This window comes from Bombina bombina, chromosome 1 (genome assembly GCF_027579735.1).
Source record: "Bombina bombina isolate aBomBom1 chromosome 1, aBomBom1.pri, whole genome shotgun sequence".
In the NCBI taxonomy this organism is placed as follows: Eukaryota; Metazoa; Chordata; class Amphibia; order Anura; family Bombinatoridae; genus Bombina; species Bombina bombina.
In genome coordinates, this window is record NC_069499.1 from 765481032 (window position 1) to 765507832 (window position 26801).

At 38.7% G+C, this 26801-nt stretch overlaps 1 protein-coding gene across 1 annotated transcript in view; it reads right to left on the bottom strand.

Annotated features, from left to right (window-relative positions):
• LOC128660873 (connector enhancer of kinase suppressor of ras 2-like) overlaps window positions 1-26801 on the bottom strand; it is a 957001-nt gene that overhangs the window by 376675 nt on the left and 553525 nt on the right. The window lies entirely within an intron of this gene.

Here is a 26801-nt window from a genome sequence, read left to right on the forward strand (position 1 = left end):
TTCTGGGTTTTTATATTTTTTTTAATATTAGTACCACATTTGAGGCGGAGATGGAGCTGGAGGGTTTAAAGTCAAGTAGAAAATAGGTATTATAGAGATTCACAAGTGAGGGTGTAGTTTCACTCTCCAATATTTTATAAAACTCAGCTGGAATCTGATCCAGTCCAGGAGCTTTACCATTGGCTAATCTACGTATGGCTTTTATGATTTAATCTGCAGATATTTCTTGATTCATCAGTGCCAGTTTTCTGCCATCATGTTTGGTACTAAAACTTTTTGCCAAAAATCTTCTTTATTCTGAAGATCAATTGGATCTGATGAATATACATTTTGATAATACTTGTGAAATCTAGACATAATATCTACAAGAGAGCAAAATTGTTTGCCTTGCTCCATTATTGCACTAATAAAAATTCCTGGCTTTTGAAATATTAGCCAGAAAATTAGCTGATTTTGGATCATGTCTATTATAGATTGCTTTGTTCTTTAAACTAGATTGCAGTAAATATTGGTTTAGAAAAATCTCCCTTTCCCTTTTTACTTTTTGATATGCCATCCATTGATTTTTTTCTGGATTTGCAATGTACTCTATATACCTATTATTAAATTGATTAGTTAATTGTGTTTCTATTTTCTCCATAATTGTTTTCCTTTTGATCATTTATGCTTCAATCAAGACTCTTAGATAAGCTTTCACTGTTTGCCAGAAAATTTCTGGTTTAGAGATATACTCATGATTATAATTTTTAAAATCTCTCCAAGTATGTGAAATCCAGTTTCTAAATTTTGTGTCAGAGAGCAAAAACGAAGGAAAGAAGAATTTCCTGGTTTGTTTGTTTTTACGAGGATTAAATGAAATGGAATGGTAAAGGGATTGATGTGATTTCGATTCACATGTGAATAATCTATTATCTGGATTTTGTGATCTCCAGACATCTTTAAGTTTTAAGCTTTTAGCAAAATTGGTTAGACATTTAAATTCTCTGCTATACCTGTGAAGGTTTTTGTGTTTGAGTTGATCTAAAAGTGGATTGAATACAGCATTAAAATCTCTGGCTACAATAATTTTAGAATTAATTGAATTAATAAGTATAGCATATAACCCTCCCCAAAAAAAGGGGGTTGAAACTCATTCGGAACATATATATTGCAGAGAGTAAAATGCAATCCATGAGTTTCTATTTCTATGATTAAATACTAACTATCTGGGTCGCTATCTTGTGAAATAACAGTATAGTCTAGAGTTTTGTTGAATAAAAAAGCAACTCCTTTTTTCTATTTGTAGCCGCCGAGGCAACTACTTCACCAATCCAACAAATCTCTAACTTGTTAGCTTCCGAGATGCTGAAGTGTGTTTCCTGTAAAAAGGCAATGTCGGTGGGGAGGGGGGGGGGGGGGTTCCTGAGATAGTATATAATTTTTTTCCTTTTTATCAGGGATGTGATTCCCCTTACATTTCAAGAAACTAAATCAATAATGTCTTTCATTCCTTCTCTTTAAGAGAAATGTATAACAAAGAGATAAATTGAAGGAAAAAAAATAGAAAAAAAAACACCCCACAAAAAAACTAAAAGAGTGAAGACCCTCGACCCTATGTTATCATTATATATGACAGTATAATATTCAAGAAGTATTACTGCTGGAATTCACCTTATCTAAACATTTTTGGAGATCAGCAGTGCTGTCTAGTGTTTGAACCTGGGAGTCATATGTGAACCTGATTTTGACAGGATATAGCACGGAGGCTTGAATACCCATTTTATTCAGTTGAGAGTAAAAGGGAGCTAATTCACGCCTTTTAATGAAGGTCTCTGCTGAGAAGTCCTGAATTATCAGGACACACTCTTGATTCAATTCGAAAGGGGATTGCTTGCGATAATTCGCAAGCACTTTGAGCTTGTCCTGATATTTCAAGAATTTAATCACAATTGGTCTCTTTATGGGAGATACGTTAGTTTTGAAATTGGTGCTGCCAATCCTGTGGGCTCTTTCTATGTCCAGAGGTAGGGCTTGCTCTGGAATGCCTAGTGCCCTATGCAGGGTCGTAGAAGCGAATAATATCAGGTCTGCATATTCTGCATTTTCTGGAAGCCCTATAACTCTGAGATTGTTTCTACGGGATCTATCTTCTAGCTCGTTGAGTCATTGTTGTAACAATTGTATAGTTTGATTCTGTGACTTTATGGTATTTCCTGTGTGTCCTGAAAATCCTCAATATCTGAGGTCCTTTTTTCAATCGCGGCCAATCTATTGGCATACTGTTTAATTTTACAAGATAGCTGAGATATTTTTGTTTTTAAAGCATCAAATTGTAGCAGGAACAAATCAGCTATTTGTTTGACTAAAATATTTGTGTCAATGTTAGTTTGTACACAAGTAGGGTTGTCTGAGTGACCAGATTAATTGTCATCTAAGCTGTTATGGAGCTTTTTATCCTTTGCTTAGGAGGCATACTTGGAGATGTAAATTTGTGAGTGTTAAGATATTTGTCCATAGACAAATACAAATACAGCAGTGTTCCAATAAACAAAGAAAGTGTAAGGGGTTGCAATACAGGCCCAAAAGTAGACCAGGAATAAGTGGTTTATATTCACCAAGGGAGAAAATACAATCAAATTTAGAGAATGCTTAGTGTGATTTAATGTGAAACAGGCCAATATCGTGTAGCATGTGTGTAAATGGATGTAGTAATATACAACAAAGATGCACCAGAAAAAAAAAGGAAAATTTGTTTTATGACTGTGGTAGTGGGGTGTACTATAGAGTTGTCTATTTATTTATAAAAGAGAAAAAAAAGAGGAAATATATATACATTCCTTTAGTGCAATATTTGTGAAAAAAAAGCGTAAAGGAGAGTGGAGTTTATCAATGTTTCCATGGAAGGAGATAGATGACCAGTTCTACCCGTCTTCTATATTCGACAATAGTATAAATATATTTTATGCAGAATAACATATTAGCTTGCCATTGTATTCTGTATATGTTAATTAGTCAATGGCGATATGTATTTAAAACAAGAAAAGGGAACAGATATTAATTGACTTATAGGTAGGGTGACCATATTGCCGCTTTAAAAAGGGACACATATGAAAAATACATATGTCAGGGTTCTTATACAAAACATTTCTTTAAACAGCCCTGGAAAAAAAGCCCTGACATATGTATTTTTCATATATGTTCCTTTTTTAAAGCTGCAATATGGTCACCCTATTTATAGGGAAATAAAAATATAACATTCTGATATAACAAGCAAGGTGTAACAACTCCCCAGCAGAATCTATTCCCTTATTTGAAAACGCAGAGAGTGCAATATTACATCACTTAATTCTTATACAGCTAACAACAGCTACTACTAAATAAAATAACGAGCAGTGCCATACATGAAGCACCAGATTAAACAGCAAAGCCTCATATATAAAGATGATAGTGATATGCCTTAAATAATTTAATTAAGGATCTCTTCTTCACATGTATATTGTGTACCAACTTTGTGATGTTATATGATTGGTAATATGTGAATGTGGCTATGATTACGGCTTGTTTGCCGAAACGCGTAAGCCAAGTGCTGCGCTCTCTCTGCATGCTGTACAACTTCCACATGTTTTTAAAGAAGTGAATTAAAGTTTAAGTTTTTATTCATCTGGCGTGGATAAAAGACCGCTGCTCCATAACCCTGTCCACCTGCTCTGAGCAGGCGGACAGACATCGCCGGAAATCAACCCGATCGAGTACGATCGGGTTGATTGACACCCCCCTGCTGGCGGTCGACTGGCCGCGAGTCTGCAGGGGGCAGCGTTGCACTAGCAGCTCTTGTGAGCTGCTGGTGCAATGCTGAATACGGAGAGCGTATTGCTCTCCGCATTCAGCGAGGTCTTGCGGACCTGATCCGCACTGTCAGATCAGGTCCGCAAGACCTTTGTTAAATAGAGGCCTATGAATGTAAATTGGAGTGATATTTTGCATGCGTATGTACTTACATAAAAAATATGAGCAAAATATCACACCTGTATATGTGTTTGTATATGATGCGTGTTCCAGGGAGGAGGAGTTTAGGAGATTTAAAATATATGAGTGTGTGAACGAAGAGCTGAATTATGAAGAGACAAATTACAATAGTAATGTAAGTGGGAAGGAGAAATTAAATAAAGGAGAATGAGAAAGCTGAAATATAAGCAGGAGCTGAAAAATGGGAGTAAGGAAATAAAATGCTGTATAAATATTTCTAGGCCCATGGTTCTAAAATAAAAGGTAGATTGCTAGCACCATGTGTATGTAAACAATTATGGCTAGATTACGAGTTTTTCGTTTTGAGCTGTGCGGTGCTAACGAGCAGTTTTGTCTCACCGCTCACTTACCTACAGCGCTGGTATTACAGGTTTTTACAAACTCGGAAATAAAAGACAAGAAGTGAGCGTTGAGCAAAGTCAGCGGTGAGCTGGTCATAAGTGCTTGCGCACGATTTCCCCATAGAAATCAACGGGGAGAGCCAGCTGAGAAAAAGTCTAACACCTGCAAAAAAGCAACGTAAAACTCACTAACGCAGCCCCATTGTTTCCTAATGGGAAATAACAGTTATGTCTACACCTAACACCCTAACATAAACCCCGAGTCTAAACACCCCTAATCTTACACTTACTAACCCCTAATCTGCCGCCCCCGACATCACCGACACCTACATTATTCTTATTAACTCCTAATCTGCCGCTCCGGACACCGCCGCCACCTATATTACATTTATGAACCCTAATCTGCTGCCCCCAACATCGCCGCCACCTACATTATATTTATTAACCCCTAATCTGCCGCCCCCAATGTCACCGCAATGTACCTACACTTATTAACCCCTAATCTGCTGCTCTTAACGTTGCCGCCACTATAATAAACATATTAACCCCTAAACCGCCACACTCCCGCCTCGCAAACATTAGTTAAATATTATTAACCCCTAATCTGCTGTCCCTAATATTTCCGCCACCTACCTACATTTATTAACCCCTAATCTGCCACCCCCAACATCGCCGCCACTATACTAAATGTATTAACCCCTAAACCTAAGTCTAACCCTTACCCTAACACCCCCTAATTGAAATATAATTTAAATAAATCTAAATAAAAAATCCTATCGTTACCTAAATAATTCCTATTTAAAACTAAATACTTACTTATAAAATAAACCCTAAGCTAGCTACAATATAATTTATAGTTACATTGTAGCTATCTTAGGGCTTATTTTTATTTTACAGGCAATTTTGTATTTATTTTAACTAGGTACAATAGTTATTAAATAGTTATTAACTATTTAATAACTACCTAGCTAAAATAAATACAAAAGTACCTGTAAAATAAAACCTAACCTAAGTTACAATAACACCTAACCTAACCCTACAATTAAATAAATTAACTAAATTAAAAAGAATTAAATAAATTAAATTAAAGTACAAAAAAACCCAAACACTAAATTACAGAAAATAATAAACAAATGACAAGATATTTAAACTAATCACACCTAATCTAATAGCCCTATCAAAATTAAAAAAGCCCCCCCCCAAAATAAAAAAAAACCCTAGCCTAAACTAAACTACCAATAGCCCTTAAAAGGGCCTTTTGCGGGGCATTGCCCCAAAGAAATCAGCTCTTTTACCTGTAAAATAAAATACAAACAACCCCCCAACAGTAAAACCCACCACCCACACAACCAACCCCCCAAATAAAATCCTAACTAAAAAAAACTATGCTCCCCATTGCCCTCAAAAAGGCCAATAGAATGTGAGCTCAATCCTATAGCCTGATTGGATCAGCCAATAGGATTTTTTCTACCTTAACGAATGGATGAAGATAGAAGATGCCGTCTGGATAAAGACCTGCCCGTCTGGAGGACCACTTCGCCCGGCTTGGCTGAAGACTTCTCCTGGCTTCGTTGAGGACTTGGGCCTGGCTTGGATGAAGACTTCTGCCACTTCCTTGAGGATGGATGTCCGGTCTTCAGAACTGTAAGTCGATCTTCAGGGGGTTAGTGTTAGGTTTTTTTAAGGGTGTATTGGGTGGGTTTTATTTTTAGGTTAGGGTTTGGGCCTTCAATAGAGCTAACTGCCCTTTTAAGGGCAATGACAATCCAAATGCCCTTTTCAGGGCAATGGGGATCTTAGTTTTTTTTAGAAAGTATTTTATTTGGGGGGTTGGTTGTGTGGGTGGTGGGTTTTACTGTTGGGGGGGTTGTTTGTAGTTTTTTTTACAGGTAAAAGAGCTGATTTCTTTGGGGCAATGCCCCGCAAAAGGCCCTATTAAGGGCTATTGATAGTTTAGTTTAGGCTAGGGTTTTTTTTATTTTGGGGGGGCTTTTTTATTTTGATAGGGCTATTAGATCAGGTGTAGTTTAAATATCTTGTAATTTGTTTGTTTGTTTATTATTTTCTGTAATTTAGTGGTTTTTTTTGTACTTTAGCTAATTTAATTTATTTAATTGTTTTTAATTTAGTTAATCTTTTTAATTGTAGGGTTAGGTTAGGTGTTATTGTAACTTAGGCTAGATTTTATTTTACAGGTACTTTTGTATTTATTTTAGCTAGGTAGTTATTAAATAGTTAATAACTATTTAATAACTATTGTACCTAGTTAAAATAAATACAAACTTGCCTATATTAGGCAATATTAGTTATATTGTAGCTAGCTTAGGGTTTATTTTATAGGTAAGTATTTAGTTTTAAATAGGAATTATTTAGGTAATAATATTAATTTTTATTTAGATTTATTGTAATTATATTTGTTAGGGGGTGTTAGGGTTAGGGTTAGACTTAGGTTTAGGGGTTAATACATTTAGTATAGTGGCGGCGACGTTGGGGGCGGCGGATTAGGGGTTAATAAATGTAGATAGGTTGCGGCGATGTTAGAGACGGCAGATTATGGATTAATAATATTTAACTAATGTTTGCGAGGCGGTAGTGCGGCGGTTTAGGGGTTAATATGTTTATTATAGTGGCAGCGATATAGGAGCGGCAGATTAGGGGTTTAATAATTTTATTTTAGTGTTTGTGATGCTGGAGGGCCTCGGTTTAGGGGTTAATAGGTAGTTTATGGGTGTTAGTGTACTTTTTAGCACTTTTGTTATGAGTTTTATGTTACGGCGTTGTACCATAAAACTCTTAACTACTGACTTTTAAATGCGTTAGGACTCTTGACGGGGTAAGGTGTACCACTCACTTTTTGGCCTCCCAGGACAGACTCGTAATACTGGCGCTATGGAAGTGTCATAGAAAAAAGACTTTATGAAGTTTTACATAAGCCGTTTTGTGGTAAGGCCAAAAAAGTGTGCGGTGACCCTAAACCTTCAAGATTCGTAATAGCAGCGGGCGTAAAAAAGCAGCGTTAGGACCTCTTAACACTGCTTTTTTACTCTAACGCACAACTCGTAATCTAGCCGTTAGTTTTTTTCCTTGCTAATACATTTAGTGAAAAGGGCAAATAAAATGGATGAAGCTGATCTAAACTTCATATAATGGAATAAAGATTTGAGTATTTGTAACTAAAATACTATGCATGATTCTGAACTCTAATTTTTTTATTGAGAAATTTTAATTATATTTTAATTACAACATTTGTAACAAATTGCAAAAATTCCGCATTTTCATTGACCAGTTAAATCTGTCCTTTAACAAATTGCAAAAATAATAAAAATAGAGTTTGATAACCTCAAGCTAAACAGAGCTACAATATGTGTAAGATGCCAAACTGTGACGAGTGTCCTGATTTCTGCAGAATTAAAAATTAATCTTTAGTACCACGCTGTGCGCATTCCAAAAGAAAAACATACATGATTCTGAAAATGAATTCTTAATGGTGCAGCAGATTTATCATCATTCTGCTTTTAATTTCAAACATTTCCGAATATTTAAAATGTCAAAGTAATAGAAAGAGAATATCAGACCTTAATTACTATTTGTTACATCATTTAGGGACTCTCCAGACTATGGGCAAGCAGAGAAACTGATGACAAAGTACAGATTAAAATATAAAGTGGTTAATACTCATTCTTTGAATTTATGTTGAATGAATGTGAACTCATTTGAAAACTAGCTAGTTTAAAAAATGTATGAACAGCATCAATGTGCAGTACAAATATGTGAATTATATATTTACACCAGTTTAATCAAAATATCAGTATACCACTGTATAGGCATGACAGTATTTGTTAATAAGATTATCAGTGTAATAGTATTAGGTATTGCTTAATATTAGTGTGATAGTACATAATGTCAGACAGGCATACTAATACAGGCCCATTTATCAAAGGGCTTGCGGACCTGATCCGACACTGCGGATCAGGTCCGCAAGACCTCGCTAAATGCGGAGAGCAATACGCTCTCCGCATTTAACATTGCACCAGCAGCTCACAAGAGCTGCTGGTGCAACGCCGCCCCCTGCTGACTCGCGGCCAATCGGCCGCCAGCAGGGAGCTGTCAATCAACCCGATCGTATTCGATCGGGTTGATGTCCGGCGATTCCTGTCCGCCTGTTCAGAGCAGGCGGACAGGGTTATGGAGCAGCGGAAACACGGCCTTCAAGCTCCGTACGGAGCTTGATAAATGGGCCTGTTAGTGTTTCATTTAAAGAGACAGTCTACTTGAAAATAGTTATTGTTTAAAAAGATAGATAATCTTTTGAGATTATTTCACCGGAAACAAGGGGCATCAAGCTCCATACGGAGTTTGATAAATTGACCCTATGGTGACTGAAAAAAAAAAACAGGAAAAAGAAAGGAAGCTCTGCACAGAAAGCAAGCAGTTTGCTGTGGTGCTTTTCTTAGTGCTGAAGTGTTGGTTAGCAGTGTTTGCTAGGCTGTGAATCAGCTCTTTCTTGTGTATGTGTATATGCATGTGTTTCAGTGTGTGCGTGTGTTTGCATGTGTTTTGGGTGTGTGTGTATGAGTATATATGTGTGTATATGCATGTGTCTGTGTGTTTATCTGTCTGTGTGTGTGTGAGTATGTGCATGTTTCTGTGTGTTTATCTGTCTGTGTGTGTGTGTGCATGTGTCTGTGTGTTTATCTGTCTGTGTGTGTGTGTGTGTGTGTGAGTATGTGCATGTGTCTGTGTGTTTATCTGTCTGTGTGTGTGTGTGTGAGTATGTGCATGTGTCTGTGTGTTTATCTGTCTGTGTGTGTATGTGCATGTGTCTGTGTGTTTATCTGTCTGTGTGTGTGTGTGTGTGTGAGTATGTGCATGTTTCTGTGTGTTTATCTGTCTGTGTGTGTGTGTGCATGTGTCTGTGTGTTTATCTGTCTGTGTGTGTGTGTGTGTGTGAGTATGTGCATGTGTCTGTGTGTTTATCTGTCTGTGTGTGTGTGTGTGAGTATGTGCATGTGTCTGTGTGTTTATCTGTCTGTGTGTGTATGTGCATGTGTCTGTGTGTTTATCTGTCTGTGTGTGTGTGTGTGTGTGAGTATGTGCATGTGTCTGTGTGTTTATCTGTCTGTGTGTGTATGTGCATGCGTCTGTGTGTTTATCTGTCTGTGTGTGTGTGTGTGAGAATGTGCATGTGTCTGTGTGTTTATCTGTCTGTGTGTGTGAGTATGTGCATGTGTCTGTGTGTTTATCTGTCTGTGTGTATGTGCATGTGTCTGTGTGTTTATCTGTCTGTGTGTGTATGTGCATGTGTCTGTGTGTTTATCTGTCTGTGTGTGTGTGTGTGTGTGTGAGTATGTGCATGTGTCTATTTATATATGTGTGTGTATGCTTTGGAAGGGGTGCTGTGAAAATGAGGGGGCCCTGGAACAGACTATGCCCTGGGGCCCAGTAAGTTCTAGTAATGCCTCTGGCACAAGAGCCACCAACTTCATTATACAGAAAGAAAAATTATACATATACATAATGCTAATAAATAGTGAACATTAAATGGAAATTAAACAATTTGAGATTATAATATAAAATGTTATATAACAGCTTTGCAATTTACTAATTTATTATGTCCTCTTTTCCTTTTAATTTTATTTTGAAAATTGTAGGTTTTCCATTTTCTTTTAATAGTGCAGACTCCAGACGTAATGCTGCTAAATTGTACAGTTATTGGTTCCACAGTCTGACTCATTTTAGCTGTGTCTAATTGGTCTCAACAATAGAAAAACCCAATCCATTGCTTTACGGACACTTAAATATTACACTGATTTTGTCAACATTTAAACAATTAATATAATTTTAATATTACATTTGTTTATTATTCTCAGGCTAATCTTTGCCTTAAATATATTATTCAACCTAGCCGTTATTTAGTGTTTAATGTCCCTTTAATAATAACAAAATGAATAAGCTTCCCAACAGAGTGGATTTGATTTAAATCAAGTTAATTTACACAATTTTAATTACTAGTCAATAAGACTTGATTGTTTTCTACATAGAGACTCATTCTTGCTGGTTGTTATTAGGTATGCCATTTTTTGCAGAATTTGGCATTACATGGCTGTGGGCAGCGGTTTTCAGTTATTTTTGCCATCAGCCAATCTCAAAACGCATATATGCACATGCTCAGTGCTGAGGCCTCAGAAAATGTGCATAAAAATATTGTTCCCATTTTAATAATGGAAATAAATTCGATTTATTTTTTTGTATGCTCTATTTGAATTACAAAAGTTTAATTTTGAGGAAAGGGTTTATTTCCGCTTACATAGATTAAAGGAACAGTCTACCATAAAATTGTTATTGCTTTAAAAGATAGATAATCCCTTTATTACTCATTCCCCAGTTTTGCATAACTAACACAGTTATATTAACCCCTTAATGACAACTGACGTACCAGGTACGTCATGCAAAAACTAACTGTTAATGACAATAGACGTACCTGGTACGTCAGTTGTCTAACAGAGTGCTGGAAGTGATCACAATCACTTCCAGCAGCTCTGAGGGTATTGCAGTGATGCCTCGATATGGATGCATCCTGCAATACCCCTTTACAAGCCTCTGTGGCCCTCTCTGCACCGGTAGTGATAGTGCCGATGGTGCCTTTGTCCGGTGGGAGGAGGGAGCGTGTGTGCGTGCGTGCACAATGCGCGCGCACATGCACGGGTGCGCGTGTGCACGTGGGCGCGTGTGCATGTGGGCGCGTGTGCACGTGGGCGCATTAGCCACACTGACACCAATGAAGGAAGGGGGAAAAAAAAAAGTTAAAAAAAAAAGTTAAAAAAAAGTTTTTTTTTTAACATATAAAAGGATCTGGGAGGGGGTGGGGGTATTGTGGGGGGGCTGCTACACTACAGAAATAATTAAAAATACAAATAAAAGTTATAAATAAAATTAAAATAGTTTGGTTTGTGGGGCCAAACTGGGTACTGGCAGACAGCTGCCAGTACCCAAGATGGCGGTAATTAGGTAGGGGAGAGGGTTAGAGAGCTGGAGGGGGGATCAGGGAGGTTGGTGCTAAGGCAGGGGTCCATCACAACTAAAATATTTTATAATTTTTATTTAAAAAAAAACAAAAAACTTTTATTTAGTACTGGCAGACTTTCTGCCAGTACTTAAGATGGCGGTAACAATTGTGGGGTGGGGGAGGGAAGAGAACTGTTTGGGAGGGATCAGGGGGTGGGATGTGTCAGGTGGGAGGCTGATCTCTAAAATTAACCCTGCAAGCTCCCTACAAGCTACCTAATATAACCCCTTCACTGCTGGGCATAATTCACGTGTGGTGCGCAGCAGCATTTAGCGGCCTTCTAATTACCAAAAAGCAACGCCAAAGCCATATAAGTCTGCTATTTCTGAACAAAGGGTATCCCAGAGAAGCTTTTACAACAATTTCTGCCATAATAGCACAAGCTGTTTGTAAATAATTTCAGTGAGAAACCTAAAATTGTGAAAAATGTAAAGTTTTTTTTTTTATTTGCTCGCATTTGGCGGTGAAATGGTGGCATACAATATACCAAAATGGGCCTAGATCAATACTTGGGGTTGTCTACTACACTACACTAAAGCTAAAATTAACCCTACAAGCTCCCTAATTAACCCCTTCACTCCTGGGCATAAAACATGTGTGGTGCGCAGCGGCATTTAGCGGCCTTCTAATTACCTAAAAGCAACCACAAAGCCATATAAGTCTGCTATTTCTGAACAAAGGGGATCCCAGAGAAGCATTTACAACCATTTGTGCCATAATTGCAGAAGCTGTTTGTAAATAATTTCAGTGGGAAACCTAAAGTTTGTGACAAAATTTGTGAAAAAGTGAACTTTTTTTTTTTTTTATCGCATTTGGCGGTGAAATGGTGGCATGAAATATACCAAAATGGGCCTAGATCAATACTTTGGGTTGTCTTCTAAAAAAAAATATATACATGTCAAGGGATATTCAGGTATTCCTGACAGATATCAGGGTTCCAAAGTAACTAGCGCTAATTTTGAAAAAAAGTGGTTTGGAAATAGCAAAGTGCTACTTGTATTTATTGCCCCATAAATTGCAAAAAAAGCAAAGAACATGTAACCATTGGGTATTTCTAAACTCAGGACAAAATTTATAAACTATTTAGCATGGGTGTTTTTTGGTGATTGTAGATGTGTAACAGATTTTGGGGGTCAAAGTTAAAAAAAGTGTGTTTTTTTCCATTTTTTCCTCATATTTTATCATTTTTTTTTAGTAAATTATAAGATATGATGAAAATAATGGTATCTTTAGAAAGTCCATTTAATGACGAGAAAAACGGTATATAATATGTGTGGGTACAGTAAACGAGTAAGAGGAAAATTACAGCTAAACGCAAACACTGCAGAAATGTAAAAATAGCCATTGTCATTAAGGGTAAGAAAATTGAAAAATGGTCCGGTCATTAAGGGGTTAATATACTTTTTACCTCTGTGATTACCTTGTATCTAGAAACCTTCTTCCAGCCCCCTGATCACATGACTGTGACTGTTTATTATCTATTGTCTTAAATTTAGCATTGTTTTGTGCTAAATCTTAAATAACCCCCTGTGCCTGAACACAGTCGGCTAGATTTGGAGTTTTGTCGGTAACGACCCGAAAAACTAACGCCGGCTTTTTTCTGGCCGCACCATAAAAATAACTCTGGTATTGAGAGTCCACATAAAGGCTGCGTTAGGCTCCAAAAAAGGAGCGTAGAGCATTTTTAACGCAGCTTCAACTCTCAATACCAGAGTTGCTTACGCAAGCGGCCAGCCTCAAAAACGTGCTCGTGCACGATTCCCCCATAGGAAACAATGGGGCTGTTTGAGCTGAAAAAAAACCTAACACCTGCAAAAAAGCCGCGTTCAGCTATTAACGCAGCCCCATTGTTTGCTATGGGGAAACACTTCCTACGTCTGCACCTAACACTCTAACATGTACCCCGAGTCTAAACACCTCTAACCTTACACTTATTAACCCCTAATCTGCCGCCCCCGCTATCGCTGACACCTGCATTTTATTTTTAACCCCTAATCTGCCGCTCCGTAAACCGCCGCTACTTACATTATCCCTATGTACCCCTAATCTGCTGCCCCTAACACCGCTGACCCCTATATTATATTTATTAACCCCTAATCTGCCCCCCTCAACGTCGCCTCCACCTGCCTACACTTATTAACCCCTAATCTGCCGAGCGGACCGCACCGCTATTATAATAAAGTTATTAACCCCTAATCCGCCTCACTAACCCTATAATAAATAGTATTAACCCCTAATCTGCCCTCCCTAACATCGCTGACACCTAACTTCAATTATTAACCCCTAATCTGCCGACCGGAGCTCACCGCTATTCTAATAAATGGATTAACCCCTAAAGCTAAGTCTAACCCTAACACTAACACCCCCCTAAATTAAATATAATTTTAATCTAACGAAATTAATTAACTCTTATTAAATAAATTATTCCTATTTAAAGCTAAATACTTACCTGTAAAATAAACCCTAATATAGCTACAATATAAATTATAATTACATTGTAGCTATTTTAGGATTAATATTTATTTTACAGCCAACTTTGTAATTATTTTAACCAGGTACAATAGCTATTAAATAGTTAAGAACTATTTAATAGTTACCTAGTTAAAATAATTACAAAATTACCTGTAAAATAAATCCTAACCTAAGTTACAATTAAACCTAACACTATACTATCATTAAATTAATTAAATAAAATACCTACAATTACCTACAATTAAACCTAGCACTACACTATCAATACATTAATTAAATACAATATCTACAAATAACTACAATGAAATAAACTAACTAAAGTACAAAAAATAAAAAAGAACTAAGTTACAAAAAATAAAAAAATATCTACAAACATAAGAAAAATATTACAACAATTTTAAACTAATTACACCTACTCTAAGCCCCCTAATAAAACAACAAAGCCCCCCAAAATAAAAAATGCCCTACCCTATTCTAAATTACTAAAGTTAAAAGCTCTTTTACCTTACCAGCCCTGAACAGGGCCCTTTGCGGGGCATGCCCCAAGAAGTTCAGCTCTTTTGCCTGTAAAAAAAAAACATACAATACCCCCCCCCCAACATTACAACCCACCACCCACATACCCCTAATCTAACCCAAACCCCCCTTAAATAAACCTAACACTAAGCCCCTGAAGATCATCCTACCTTGTCTTCACCTCACCAGGTATCACCGATCCGTCCTGGCTCCAAAATCTTCATCCAACCCAAGCGGGGGTTGGCGATCCATCATCCGGTGGCTGAAGAGGTCCAGAAGAGGCTCCAAAGTCTTCATCCTATCCGGGTAGAAGAGGCGATCCGGACCAGCAACCATCTTGATCCAAGCGGCATCTTCTATCTTCATCCGATGACGACCGGCTCCATCCTGAAGACCTCCACTGCGGACCCATCTTCTTCCGGCGACGTCCAACTGAAGAATGACGGTTCCTTTAAGGGACGTCATCCAAGATGGCGTCCCTCGAATTCCGATTGGCTGATAGGATTCTATCAGCCAATCGGAATTAAGGTAGGAATATTCTGATTGGCCAATCAGATTGAGCTCGCATTCTATTGGCTGTTCCGATCAGCCAATAGAATGCGAGCTCATTCTGAATGGCTGATTGAATCAGCCAATCGGATTGAACTTGATACTGATTGGCTGATTCCATCAGCCAATCAGAATATTCCTACCTTAATTCCGATTGGCTGATAGAATCCTATCAGCCAATCGGAATTCGAGGGACGCCATCTTGGATGATGTCCCTTAAAGGAACCGTCATTCTTCAGTTGGACGTCGCCGGAAGAAGATGGGTCCGCGGTGGAGGTCTTCAGGATGGAGCCGGTCGTCATCGGATGAAGATAGAAGATGCCGCTTGGATCAAGATGGTTGCCGGTCCGGATCGCCTCTTCTTCCCGGATAGGATGAAGACTTTGGAGCCTCTTCTGGACCTCTTCAGCCACCGGATGATGTATCGCCAACCCCCGCTTGGGTTGGATGAAGATTTTGGAGCCAGGACGGATCGGTGATACCTGGTGAGGTGAAGACAAGGTAGGATGATTTTCAGGGGCTTAGTGTTAGGTTTATTTAAGGGGGGTTTGGGTTAGATTAGGGGTATGTGGGTGGTGGGTTGTAATGTTGGGGGGGGTATTGTATGGTTTTTTTTACAGGCAAAAGAGCTGAACTTCTTGGGGCATGCCCCGCAAAGGGCCCTGTTCAGGGCTGGTAAGGTAAAAGAGCTTTTAACTTTAGTAATTTAGAATAGGGTAGGGCATTTTTTATTTTGGGGGGCTTTGTTGTTTTATTAGGGGGCTTAGAGTAGGTGTAATTAGTTTAAAATTGTTGTAATATTTTTCTTATGTTTGTAAATATTTTTTTATTTTTTGTAACTTAGTTCTTTTTTATTTTTTGTACTTTAGCTAGTTTATTTAATTGTATTTATTTGTAGGAATTGTATTTAATTAATTTATTGATAGTGTAGTGTTAGGTTAATTGTAGGTAATTGTAGATAGTTTATTTAATTAATTTATTGATAGTGTAGTGTTAAGTTTAATTGTAATTTAGGTTAGTATTTATTTTACAGGTAATTTTGTAATTATTTTAACTTTTTTATCTATTAAATAGTTCTTAACTATTTAATAGCTATTGTACCTGGTTAAAATAAATACAAAGTTACCTGTAAAATAAATATTAATCCTAAAATAGCTATAATCTAATTATAATTTATATTGTAGCTATATTAGGATTTATTTTACAGGTAAGTATTTATCTTTAAATAGGAATAATTTATTTAATAAGAGTTAATTAATTTCGTTAGATGTAAATTATATTTAACTTAGGGGGGTGTTAGTGTTAGGGTTAGACTTAGTTTAGGGGTTAATACATTTATTAGAGTAGCGGTGAGCTCCAGTCGGCAGATTAGGGGTTAATAATTGAAGTTAGGTGTCGGCGATGTTAGGGAGGGCAGATTAGGGGTTAATACTATTTATTATAGGGTTACTGAGGCGGATTAGGCGTTAATAACTTTATTATAGTAGCGCTCAGGTCCGCTCGGCAGATTAAGGGTTAATAAGTGTAGGCAGGTGGAGGCGACGTTGAGGGGGGCAGATTAGGGGTTAATAAATATAATATAGGGGTCGGCAGTGTTAGGGGCATCAGATTAGGGGTACATAAGGATAACGTAGGTGGCGGCGCTTTGCGGTCGGCAGATTAGGGGTTAATAAGTGTAGGCAGATGGAGGCGACGTTGAGGGGGGCAGATTAGGGGTTAATAAATATAATACAGGGGTCGGCGGTGTTAGGGGGAGCAGATTAGGGGTACATAAGGATAACGTAGGTGGCGGTCGGCAGATTAGGGGTTAAAAAAAATTATTCAAGTGTCGGCGATGTGGGGGGACCTCGGTTTAGGGGTACATAGGTAGTTTATGGGTGTTAGTGTACTTTAGAGTACAGTAGTTAAGAGCTCTAGAAACCGGCGTTAGCCCAGAAAGCTCTTAACTACTGACTTTTTTCCTGCGGCTGGAGTTTTGTCGTTAGATGTCTAACACTCACTTCAGAAACGACTCTAAATACCGGAGTTAGAAAAATCCCATTGAAAACATAGAATACGCAATTGACGTAAGGGGATCTGCGGTATGGAAAAGTCGCGGCTGAAAAGTGAGCGTTAGACCCTATTTTGAGTGACTCCAAATACCGGCGGTAGCCTAAAACCAGCGTTAGGAGCCTCTAACGCTGGTTTTCACGGCTAACGCCAAACTCCAAATCTAGGTCAGTGTTATCCATATGGCCCACGTGTACTTTCTGTCTCTTTGAGTTGAAAAGAGATTTAAAAAGTATGTCATAAGAGGCAGCCCTCAATGGCTTAGAAATTAGAATATACCAAGAGAAAAAAGCAAATTTGATGATAAAAGTAAATTGGAAAGTTGATTAAAATTACAAGTCCTATCTGAATAATGAAAGTTTAATTTATACTAGACTGTCCCTTTAACAATGGGATATTTTTCTGAACTCTGTATGCTAATTTTATAAGGTTTTTTTTTTTCTGTGAAGAGGACTGTTATCTATGCAGCCACAAATTTGCAGTATAAAGAACTGCAAAACCAAGCAACTGTGACTCTATATTTTAGATAAAAATTACCCAAAATAATTTGGCATAAACCACTGGGAGAGCATGACATTATGAATGGATTAATATAATTAATTTACAAAAAAATTTAAACATTGCAGCCAGAATATACAGCATCATGCTACATAATACGAAACGAATCCCTATTTCAGGGTAAATAACGTTTGGATTATAATTAAAATAGAAAACTATCTTTTAGATGTTTCCTCAAAAAGCAGTTTGTAAAAATAAAACATTTCAAATTTAAATTACAAAATCAGATTTCAATTAAATTAATTTTATCCATCCTCTTTCCAAACTTTCACCTAGATTACGAGTTTTGCGTTAGAGGCTGTGCGGTGCTAACGAGCAGTTTTCCCTCACTGCTCACTTACCTACAGCGCTGGTATTACAGGTTTTTACAAACAAGACAAGAAGTGAGCGTTGAGCAAAATTTTGCTCATTACCGCACTCCAATACCAGCGCTGCTTAAGTCAGCGGTGAGCTGGTGTAACATGCTCGTGCACGATTTCCCCATAGGAATCAAAGGGGAGAGCCGGCTGAAAAAAAGTCTAACACCTGCCAAAAAGCAGCGTAAAACTCCCTAATGCAGCCCCATTGATTCCTATGGGGAAATAAAATGTATGTCTACACCTAACACCCTAACATGAACCCCGAGTCTAAACACCCCTAATTTTACACTTATTAACCCCTAATCTGCCGCCCCGACATCGCCGACACCTGCATGATTTTATTAACCCCTAATCTGCCGCTGCGGACACTGTCGCCACCTACATTATACTTATGAACACCTAATCTGCTGCCCCCAACATCGCCGACACCTACATTATATTTATTAACCCCTAATCTGCCGCCCCCAAAGTCGCCGCCACCTACCTACACTTATTAACCCCTAATCAGCCAATCGGAATTAAGGTAGAAAAAAATCCTATTGGCTGATGCAATCAGCCAATAGGATTGAAGTTCAATCCTATTGGCTGATCCAATCTGCGATGTTAGGGACGGCAGATTATGGGTTAATAATATTTAACTATTGTTTGCAAGGCAGGAGTGCGGCGGTTTAGGGGTTAATATATTTATTATAGTGGTGGGGATGTCCGGTTCGGCAGATTAGGGGTTAAAATTTTTCTTTTAGTGTTTGCGATGTGGGGGGGCCTTGGTTTAGGGGTTAATAGGTAGTTTATGGGTGTTAGTGTACTTTTTAGCACTTTATTAAGAGTTTTATGCTACAGTGTTGTGGTGTAAAACTCTTAACTACTGACTTTAAAATGTGGTACCAGTCTTGACAGGAGAGGGTCTACCGCTCACTTTTTGGCAGACTCGTAATACCATGCAAGTCCCATTGAAAAAAGAGGATACACAATTTACGTAAGTGGATTTGCGGTATTTCCAAGTCTGGCCAAAAAAGTGAGCGGTACACCTGTACCTGCAAGACTCGTAATACCAGGGGCGTTAAAAAGCAGAGTTAGGACCGGCTAACACTGCTTTTTAAGCCTAACGCAAAACTCGTAATCTAGCCGTTTATCTGTTAGCTGCATGGATGAGTTATGTGTGCAGAAAGTGCTCATTTTAATCCCCAGCCTGTATTCCTCCTATGTTGTCCATTCACTGGAGAATGAAGAAGTGTGTGCTTTTGTGAATACGCCTCATAAAATAACATAGGAACAGGAGAGGTTGTAAAGGCGAGAGAGGGCTCTTACTAAGTTCATCCTATTATGTTGCAGATGAGGGGAGACAGTGAAGTAGTGTGAGATTAAAGCACTGCACTTCTCTGCACATGAGCTGCTAGGAATATATAGTCCCATTGAATGTACTGAAATATGCGTTCATGGTTTACAAACAGACACAGGGCTTTGCTAGAATGGTTGTTAGGCATTTGTTACACCAAGGCCTGATGATCAAAAATTCACCGGCATGGAGATAAATCTCACACATTTTTTAAGGGCATCATTTTGCAATGCAAGTGTCTCTGTTTCAAATCCACACCCTAGTATAGTGAGATAAACAGCTATTGAGTAAAGCATTGCCTTATTAAAATTATTTGAGTGACCTTGCAGTACTGCTGAGGTTTCTTAGATAATTTCGCCACAGCAGAGCACTTTAGCTCTAGATCATCGTGCCCCTAGTTATTGATGGTGGCTGCTGTGCTTGCAATCTAACAAAGACTCGCTTCACAAGGCTTTGCTCCCAGGCGCTGAGTAACAAGTAGGCCTGGTGGTCACCATAGGGTGCAATGGAATCAGAAATCACCCATGCTGGGCCAGGCCTCTAGTTCCTCCCCCTTCCCCTCACTGGAGCAACAGAGTGGAAAAGTTTTTCTCTCTCATGTTCCTAATTCAGACCAAGGTGTCTTGCAAAATGTATCTCACCTTTCCACAAATGATAAACTAAACTGTGTGAGTATCCTTGAATTCATACTCATATGTGACAACTAGTATTTAATTTAGATTAGTTTATTTTTGTCATAGGGCAAGATTTATCAATCTGCGAGCAGACAGGATTCACATGTTGTGAACCTGTCCGGGCTTGGTCGCAGATTGTGGAGAGCATTTGCTCCCCATATTTAACATAGCACAGGGGAACGCTTGTGCAAGACCACCCCCTACCTTCATGCAACCAATTGCATGAGAGTAGGGCTTGTCAATCACCCCAGGTGAATCTATCCGGGGTGATTTTCATCCACCAACTCCAAATTGGCAAGAGAGTTTATGAAGCAGCGGTTTAAACCGCTGCTTCATAAATATTAGTTGCAGGCTCAAATGAGCCTGTGGATCGATCTGGGCATTCACCTCTTGATAAACCTTGCCCTTAAGGTGAAAACAAAATGATATCTTACTATAATTTAGTTGTGCATAGGTATATGCAGAATTGACTTATACAGTCTAATCAGTATGCCATCTGTTTAATCGGTCACTGTTGACAGGAGTTCTTCCAGATGATTGGAGAATAGCGAAATGTACATCTTCATAAAAAAGGCAGTAGGAAAAAATCTGGTACCTACAGGCCAATTAGTTTAACTTCAGTAGAGGAGAAATTAATTGAAAGTATCTTAAAATAAATAATTATGACTTACATACAGGGTGAAGCAGTTGATGTAGCATATCTAGATTTCGAGAAAAGCATTTGACACTGTCCCATACAGCAACCTAATTCACAAACTGTATCTCCTTGGTCTAGACTCAAAAATTGTGAACTGGGTAGAATGGTGGCTTAAGGATAGAAAACAGACTGTCCAAAAATCACCCAAATACCTTTGAAATAAAATAATTTGACATCCTTCAAGATGGATTTGACAGAGGTTTTGGATTTGGGTACTTAACATTTTCTCAGAGTAGAATATCCTGTAGTCACTGTATTTCACATATTACCAAAGGTACATAAATTACTTGATCAGGTTAAAGGTTATCTAATAGTTTCGGGCAGAGGATCTCTTCTTGAACCTTTATCAACAAACTTTTGGGGCTATATTACAAGTGGAGCGCTAGTTTATCACGCACCCTCCAAAGGGCAAATTCTCCCATTTGCGGGCACGCTATCAATAACCAGCCATTATAAGTGGGATGCCATGTTGCTTATAGAAAAGTAATAACTATTGGGAACATAGTTTCAACTAGTGTTCCCAGGAGCCCTTCCCAGAACAGTTCATTTTGGTTGATGTTCTAAGGTATGTTCAGATGTTGTAATGGACAAGGTAAAGCCTGTGAACATGTTTCAACTGGGAAAAAAAATTATTTCTATGTTAACACATAAAACAATAAATAACCAATGTTTGAATAGTCATTTTACTTATGTGATTTATTTGGTTACCTGTACAGAATGTTGTTTACAATTTGTTGGGCTCACGCACGTGAGGCTAGGACAAGAGTATGGGAAAAAAATCTTAATAACATTATTCTGGGCATCATTGCTCTTCTTTCACCAGACATTGATGAACACAAAAAGAGTGCTGTCACTATCAGATGGACCATTATTAAGAAAATTGTAACCCCAAGTGTGGCAGAGATAAGTTGCAATTGTTATAAAAACATTGTTGTGCAATGATTCATTTTTAAGTTGTTTTTAATAAATTATTTTTTACTATCACCTGCTACTTTTTTTGATACATTGAGGGATATTTATCAAGCCGTCAACCACAAATACGCTGGAATTCCGCAGTGTAATTGTGGCAAGCTTGATTCAACCTATTTATCAAAGCCTACAGACCGGCAAAAGTTGAAATTTGTGACGTAACATATACGATCCGCCAGTCTCAATCCAACACAGATCGATGCTTACGTTATTACAGATGTTCCGAATACAAATTCGGCACTATCTGACAACTTTTGCAAGTTATCTAATTTCTAACAGGTACACTCGCTACTATTCCGGCCCAGCGTACCTGGTTTTCAATCCGCCACCCTGGAGGCCGCAGATGCCATAGGAATCAATGGGAGTCTGAAAGCAGCGAAAACTTATGTTCGATGCTGCCCGATATCCCATTGATTTATATGGTAGAAAACAAATTACGTTTACACCTAACACCCTAACATAAGCCACAAGTCTAAACACCCCTAATCTGCTGCCCCAACATCACCGCCACCTACATAATGTTATTAACCCCTATTCCGCTGCTCCCCAACATCGCCGCCACCTACATAATGTTATTGACCCCTATTTTGCCGCTCCCGGACCCGCCGCAACTAAATAAATGTATTAACCCCTATCCCGCCGCTCCGGAACCGCCGCAACTGTAATAAAATTATTAACCCCTAAACCCCTGGCCTCCAACCTCACTACCACTAACTAAACCGATTAACCCCTAAACCGCCAGCCCCCCACATCGCCATAAACTAAATTAAGCTATTAACCCCTAAACCTAACAATCCGCTAACTTTACATTATAATTACCTGATCCCTATCTTATAATAAATTAAAACGTACCTGTAGAATTAAAATAAACTATATTAACCCCTTAATGACCGGACCATTTTTCAATTTTCTTACCCTTAATGACAATGGCTATTTTTACATTTCTGCAGTGTTTGTGTTTAGCTGTAATTTTCCTCTTACTCATTTACTGTACCCACACATATTATATACCGTTTTTCTCGCCATTAAATGGACTTTCTAAAGATACCATTATTTTCATCATATCTTATCATTTACTATAAAACAAATATAAAATATGAGGAATAAATTGAAAAAAACACACTTTTTCTAACTTTGACCGCCAAACCCCCCACCCACACAACTAACCCCCCCAAATAAAACCCTATCTAAAAAGCCTAAGCTCCCCATTGCCCTGAAAATGGCATTTGTATGGGGATTGCCCTTAAAAGGGAATGTAGCTCTTTTTTTGCCCAAAGTCCCTAACCTAAAATTAAAACCCACCCAATAAACCCTTAAAAAACCTAACACTAACCACCGAAGATCCACTTACAGTTTTCAAAGACCGGACATCCATCCTTATCCAAGCGGCAGAAGTCCTCAGCGAAGCCGGCAGAAGTCTTCATGCAAGCGGGCCGAAGTCTTCATCCAAGCAGGCAGAAGTCTTCATCCAGACGGCATCTTCTATCTTCATCCATCCGGTGCGGAGCGGGTCCATCGTCAAGACATCTGGCGCAGAGCATCCTCTTCTTACGACGTCTCTTGAAGAATAAAGTTTCCCTTTAAATGACGTCATCCAAGATGGCGTCCCTTACATTCTGATTGGCTGATAGAATTCTATCAGCCAATAGGAATTAAGGGGGAGAAAATCCTATTGGCTGTTGCAATCAGCCAATAGGATTGAGCTTTCATCCTATTGGCTGATCCAATCAGCCAATAGGATTGAGCTTGCATTCTATTGGCTGATTGGAATAGCCAATAGAATGCAAGCTCAATCCTATTGGCTGATTGCAACAGCCAATAGGATTTTTTCCCCCTTAATTCCTATTGGCTGATAGAATTCTATCAGCCAATAGGAATGTAAGGGACGCCATCTTGGATGCCGTCATTTAAAGGGAAACTTCATTCTTCAAGAGACGTCATAAGAAGAGGATTCTCCGTCTTGAAGATGGACCCGCTCCGCGCCGGATGGATGAAGACTTCTGCCCGCTTGGATGAAGACTTCTGCTGGCTTCGCTGAGGACTTCTGCCGCTTGGATGAGGATAAATGTCTGGTCTTCGAAAACTGTAAGTGGATCGTCGGTGGTTAGTGTTAGGTTTTTTTAAGGGTTTATTGGGTGGGTTTTAATTTTAGGCTAGGGACTTTGAGCAGAAAAAGAGCTAAATGCCCTTTTAAGGGCAATGCCCATACAAATGCCCTTTTCAGGGCAATGGGCTTCATCCATCCAGGCGGCGTCTTTTATCTTCATCCAGGTAACATAATCTACCTTCATCCCGGCGGCGCAGAGAGGGTCCATCCTTGAAGACAGAGCGTCCTCTTCATACAGTCACCGCCATACACTGAATCTTCAATGCAAGGGAGCCTTTTTTAAAATGGCGTCTCTTGCATTCCTATTGGCTGATTTGATTTTTAAAATTCAAATCAGCCAATAGGAAAAGAGCTACTGAAATCCTATTGGCTGTTCAAATCAGCCAATAGGATGAGAGCTACTGAAATTCTATTGTTGTATAGCTGATTTGGGCTATTGGTAGTTTATTGCAGGCTAGGGTTTTTTATTTTGGGTTTTTTTTTTATTTATATAGGGCTATTAGATTAGGTGTAGATTAGGTGTAATTGTTTTTATCTTGAATCACTTTGTTTGTTATTTTTCATAATTTAGTATTTGTTATTTTTTGTAATTTAGTATTTTTTATTTTTTGTAATTTTAGAATATTTTTTTTTTAGTAGTGTTAATTTTTTTTATATGTAATTTAGTTTATTTAATTGGTAGTTATTTTAATTTTAGTATAATAGTTATGTTAAGTTAATTGTTAATTTCACAGGTAAGTTTTTATTTATTTTAAGATACGGATATTGTAATTTTAATTTAAAGTTAGGGGGTTGTTAGGTTTAGGGGTTAATAGTTTAATTTAGTTTTTTGTGTTATGGGGGGCTGGTGGTTTAGGGGTTAATAGGTTTATTTAGTGGTGGCGACGTCGGGGAGCGTCGGAATAGGGGTTAATAACTTTATTATAGTGGTGGTGATGTCGGGGAGTGGCGGAATAGAGGTTAATAACTTTTATTAGTGGCGGCGATGTCGGAAGCGGCAGATTAGGGGTTAATAACTTTATTTCGGTGTCAGCGATGTCGGGGGCGGCAGATTAGGGGTGTTTAGACTTGGGTTTATGATAGGGTGTTTAAACGTAACTTTTTTTTCCCCCATAGACATCAATGGGGTTGCGTTACGCAGCTTTTCATTCCGCGCTTCAGTTGTTAGTTTTTTTCAAACATGCTCTCCCCATTGGTGTCTATGGAGAAAGCATGCATGAGCACGTATTCTCAGCCCTTTTGTGTGGTATGGAGCTCATCGCCACCATATCGCACGTACAAGGCAGCTTTTTGAAACTTGTAATGGCAGCGCTATGGAGGGTGAAATAACGCAACTTTTTTTGGTTTCGTTTCGCACCCTCTATAGCGCAAAAACAGAATTTATGCTTACCTGATAAATTACTTTCTCCAACGGTGTGTCCGGTCCACGGCGTCATCCTTACTTGTGGGATATTCTCCTCCCCAACAGGAAATGGCAAAGAGCCCAGCAAAGCTGGCCATATAGTCCCTCCTAGGCTCCGCCTACCCCAGTCATTCGACCGACGGACAGGAGGAAATATATATAGGAGAAACCATATGGTAACGTGGTGACTGTAGTTAGAGAAAATAATTCATCAGACCTGATTAAAAAACCAGGGCGGGCCGTGGACCGGACACACCGTTGGAGAAAGTAATTTATCAGGTAAGCATAAATTCTGTTTTCTCCAACATAGGTGTGTCCGGTCCACGGCGTCATCCTTACTTGTGGGAACCAATACCAAAGCTTTAGGACACGGATGAAGGGAGGGAGCAAATCAGGTCACCCAAACGGAAGGCACCACGGCTTGCAAAACCTTTCTCCCAAAAATAGCCTCCGAAGAAGCAAAAGTATATAATTTAAAAAAAATTTGGTCAACAGGAACCTCATTCTTGAAGGCCCATGTGGAAGCCACAGCCCTAGGGGAGTGAGCTGTGATACTTTCAGGAGGCTGCCGTCCGGCAGTCTCAAAAGCCAATCTGATGATGCTTTTAAACCAAAAGGAAAGAGAGGTAGAAGTTGCTTTTTTACCTCTCCTTTAACCAGAATAAACAACAAACAAAGAAGATGTTTGTCTAAAATCTTCAGTAGCCTCTAAATAGAATTTTAGAGCACGGACAACGTCCAAATTGTGTAACAAACGTTCCTTCTATGAAACTGGATTCGGACACAAAGAAGGTACAACTATCTCCTGGTTAATATTTTTGTTGGAAACAACCTTCGGAAGAAAACCAGGCTCAGTACGTAAAACCACCTTATCTGCATGGACCAGATAGGGCGGAGAACACTGCAGAGCAGATAACTCAGAAACTCTTCTAGCGGAAGAAATTGCAACCTAAAACAAAACTTTCCAAGATAATAACTTAATATCTACGGAATGTAAGGGTCCAAACGGAACCCCTTGAAGAACTGAAAGAACTAGATTAAGACTCCAGGGAAGAGTCAAAGGTCTGTAAACAGGCTTGATTCTAACCAGAGCCTGAACAAACGCTGAAACGTCTGGCACAGCTGCCAGCCTTTTGTGAAGTAAAACAGATAAAGCAGAGATCTGTACTTGCAGAAAATCCTTTCTCCAAACCTTCTTGTAGAAAGGAAAGAATCTTAGGAATTTTTATCTTGTTCCATGGGAATCCTTTAGATTCACACCAACAGATATATTTTTTCCATATATTATGGTAAATTTTTCTAGTTACAGGCTTTCTAGCCTGAATAAGAGTATCTATTACAGAATCTGAAAACCCACGCTTTGATAAAATCAAGCGTTCAAACTCCAAGCAGTCAGTTGGAGGAAAACCAGATTCGGATGTTCGAATGGACCCTGAATAAGAAGGTCCTGTCTCAAAGGTAGCTTCCATGGTGGAGCCGATGACACATTCACCAGGTCTGCATACCAAGTCCTGCGTGGCCACACAGGAACTATCAAGATCACCGAAGCCCTCTCCAGATTGATCCTGGCTACCAGCCTGGGAATGAGAGGAAACGGTGGGAATACATAAGCTAGGTTGAAGATCCAAGGTGCTACTATTGTATCCAATAGAGTCGCCTTGGGATCCCTGGATTTGGACCCGTAACAAGGGACCTTGAAGT